Source organism: Nanorana parkeri, unplaced genomic scaffold (genome assembly GCF_000935625.1).
Source record: "Nanorana parkeri isolate BGI_ZX_2015 unplaced genomic scaffold, ASM93562v1 scaffold573, whole genome shotgun sequence".
NCBI lineage: Eukaryota > Metazoa > Chordata > Amphibia > Anura > Dicroglossidae > Nanorana > Nanorana parkeri.
This window is the reverse complement of record NW_017306841.1, coordinates 871,462-875,105: the sequence shown is the minus strand read 5'-3', so window position 1 is coordinate 875,105 and position 3,644 is coordinate 871,462. Positions and strand designations below refer to the sequence as shown.

At 41.0% G+C, this 3,644-nt stretch overlaps 2 non-coding genes across 2 annotated transcripts; one reads left to right on the top strand and one right to left on the bottom strand.

The window, feature by feature from the left end:
• Positions 1-2,016: 2,016 nt before the first annotated feature.
• TRNAL-CAG lies at positions 2,017-2,099 on the bottom strand. Its single transcript has one exon. It is a non-coding gene; the product is annotated as a tRNA-Leu (tRNA).
• A 195-nt stretch (positions 2,100-2,294) lies between these two features.
• On the top strand, positions 2,295-2,367 carry TRNAR-CCU. The gene has a single exon. It is a non-coding gene; the product is annotated as a tRNA-Arg (tRNA).
• Positions 2,368-3,644: the final 1,277 nt, after the last annotated feature.

The following is a 3,644-nucleotide window of genomic DNA, read 5'->3' as shown; positions in this document are numbered from 1 at the left end:
ATCTGCCGGCGCTGCCGGGCGGAGCGGACGGGGGAGGGGGCGGGTACAGCTGGCTCTGCCTCTAGATAGGCAGAGCCAGCTGTCACTCACGCAGCTGGGCGGATCCCGTCATCTACGTCGGGATCCGCTCCGGGTGCTGCGTCTCAGTATACCGCGAACTGTAGCTCACAGTATACTGAGCTTAGGGTAACGGAAGGACGCTAGTTTGTGTCTTCCCGTTACCCTAAGGAGAACTATGGGGATCCATCAATCACTGATAACACTAAACTGATGAGCGGTAAAAACGTTTAAAGTGTCGCCTATGGCCAATTTTGGTTGCCGTCGTTTTCTGCGATGTCGCGGGTGCGCGCAATTTTAAAGCTTGACATGTTTGGTGTCTATTTAACCGACGTGACCTGATCTTTTATATTTGACCAAAAAACTGGGTAATAATAAATGTTTCCTAACATAATGTTACAAAAAACGTTTTTTTTTCAAAATTTTCAATAATTTTTCCTAATTATAATAAAAAATAAAACCCGTAGTGGTGATTAAATACAACCAAAATAAAGCTCTATCTGTCCCCCAAAAATGGTATACAATTCATTTCAGTACAGCGTTACATGACGGAATAAACGTCAGTCAAAGTATCGCAGCGCTGAATACTGAAAAATGGCCTGGTCAGGAAGGGGGTCTAAACACCTGGTCTTGAAGTGGTTAAGCAGGTTATTGCTAGACATGTGCGATTCGTTTTGGAAAAATTTGTTTTTCGGATGAATTTTCATTATTCGGAGATTCGGATGTATCCGAATTTCCGAATAACAGAAATGACGAATGAAAAAGGAATCCGAATTTCCAAAAACGAAATTTCTGAAGAAATTCGTTAGCGGTAGTCTGTACAAATTTTCATTTGTGGCCGAATTTTTATTGCAGCAAATTTTTGTAATGTCACTTTGCTACAACGAAACAAACAATTTGTGCAGACTACCGCTCACGAATTTCGTCCGAATCCGAATCCGGAAACAAATTGACTTTCGGACCCAAATCCCGAAAAAAGAAATAACGCAAAATCCGAAACTAAACAAATTTTTTGCCGGTTCACATGTCTAGTTATTGCCAGGAATTTTCCAGGGTTCTGGTAGACAGTTTGCATTGCTTGCTGTAAAAATAATCTACAAGATGCCGGTGTTCTATCGAAAGCTCCGACTTGTCGAGCTCTCCGACTGGGCACATCGCGTCCGGTGACTGCCAGTAGGAGATGTACAGCAGATGCCGCTAGTGCACATGGGTAGAAAATCCTTGTCGAACTGTCTAACTATTGCCACAGCGCCTCCGTGGCTAGCGGCTCATCGGATTCTATAACCTAGTACAAACGTATATTTTCCTAGTTTATAGAAGCCAATAGTCGCGCAGGCGCAGTGGCAACTGTGGTTGTAGAAAGAATCATGTGGCCGAGCAGGCGCTGTAACATAATATAACCTTTGACTAGGTTATAGAATCCGAGGCAATAGCCAACACTGCATTAAAAAAATATAAATAGGATTCTGCAGGGAGAAGCACCCCATGATTTAGGTAAGTGGGAGGGGGGCGTGGGTTGAGGGTATGAGTTTGGGGATTATAACAATAGTTCATGTTACACCCTATATATACAACATATTTTGCATAGCTGGAAAGGTGGAGCATGCCTTTAGATTTAGGTTTGTGTGCAGCAGCTGACAATGTAAAACGATGTAAGACAATGTAATAACATATTTTGCATAGCTGGAAAGGTGGAGCATGCCTTTAGATTTAGGTTTGTGAGCAGAACTGACAATGTAAAAAAAAAAAAACAGGTTTCTTTCAGACTAGCTTTGAGTTTTACAAAAAGAGGCCCAAAACGAGTGATTGTAAGAAAACTTGAAATTTAGAGTAATAGCCCGCTCCTAAACAACTTTGTACACAGTATTGTTTGTGAACTTTTTATAGTTTGTAAATGAAACCCAATGTAAATAGTCTTACGGGCACAGCCTGGGCCAACTTATGAACACAAAAGGTTGCTGTCAGAAGTGGGATTCGAACCCACGCCTCCAGAGGAGACTGCGACCTGAACGCAGCGCCTTAGACCGCTCGGCCATCCTGACTGCTTATGAAGTGTGTAATGTACACAGATCTCCACCTACACCAGTTATTCATCTGTTGTGCAGAGTGAAGATTTTTGGGGCTGGTAATTATTACTTTCTTGCTTTTCTCTATTGATAATAAGATACAAATAATTGCGTGGTTCTCATACATAGCTAATTCATATGTACCCACTGTTTCCTGAAAATTTCACAGCAGCCCCAGTGGCCTAATGGATAAGGCACTGGCCTCCTAAGCCAGGGATTGTGGGTTCGAGTCCCATCTGGGGTGTCAAATATTTTTTTGTTTGTTTTTGTTTGTTTTTGCAAAATCTATCTTTCCTAAAATGAGGAATCCTCTTAAATTTGTATCATTTAGTAATCTGACGTTGAATGATAAGAGTGGAAAGTCCTTGTTTATACTTGGCAGTGATCTTGTCTCAGGGATGCAGTATGTAATAATTTTATGGTCATCAGGTCATAAGGCAGCTTGGTAATAATGAGTTTATGTCATATATGTATTAGATTGTATCATTAGATCATCAATACATCGTCTTTTGTTATTGAGTTATTGTTCTACTGCCCTCTAGTGGTTGAATTCTAAACTGCATATGACAGGACAATCCATGAACAGCTGCTCAGCTGGGTATATACATGGTTAGAATTTTTGTTCAAAAAATGTCATTTTTGGCATTTTGGTTTGGATTTCTAATAGCTAATGGGGCCAAATCGGCAATCATTTTCGAAAAAATAAGCAGGATGGCAAAATTTTTATTATTATTACTCCAAAATCAAATGTTAAAATCAAACAATTTTGAATGATATTTAACATTCTGTGATAGTTTTATGGAATATTCTGATGAGATTTTTTTATGAATGTTCATATGAAATTCTATGAAACCATGTGTACCCAGCTCTACAATGTTGTCTTAAAACACAAAGCGCACCGTTCACCCCTATCATGCGTCCCCGGCCCCGCAATCCGCACTCGGTGCACGGATGGCTCTCTTCCGGAGTAATGGGCTCAAAAACTATAGAGCCAGCACACGAAGATCTTCCAAAGAAATTCAAGCTTTATTCCACGTGCATCTATACAAAGAACAACAACAGTTGTTCTTTGTATAGATGCATGTGGAATAAAGTTTGAATTTCTTTGGAAGATCATTGTGTGCTGGTTTTACAGTTTTTCAGCCTACAATGTTGTCTTCCCTGGAGCAAAGGGAAGTCTCCCTGTCCTCACCCTGGAGGTGATGGAGCGTCACATACAGTTCTTACAAAACTCCTACTCCCAGCATAACTTGACCTTTATATGGCAAACTGAAATTCAATGGTACATCGTATGTCACCCATGTAACGTTAGCGTGACAGATGAATTACAAACATCTAGGTGTGTAAATGCATTTTTATGTATGCTTGTGTAAGTTTCACGGGGTTCCTGGCAGAAGAGGTCGCAGAGGTTTGGGGTAGCAAGTTCATTTAGGATTTTGGGGAGAAGGGAAAACAGTAAAATCCATGTCTGTATATTATCAGTATCGTCACAAGGGGGGTGCGGCCCGCACCCGGGTGACA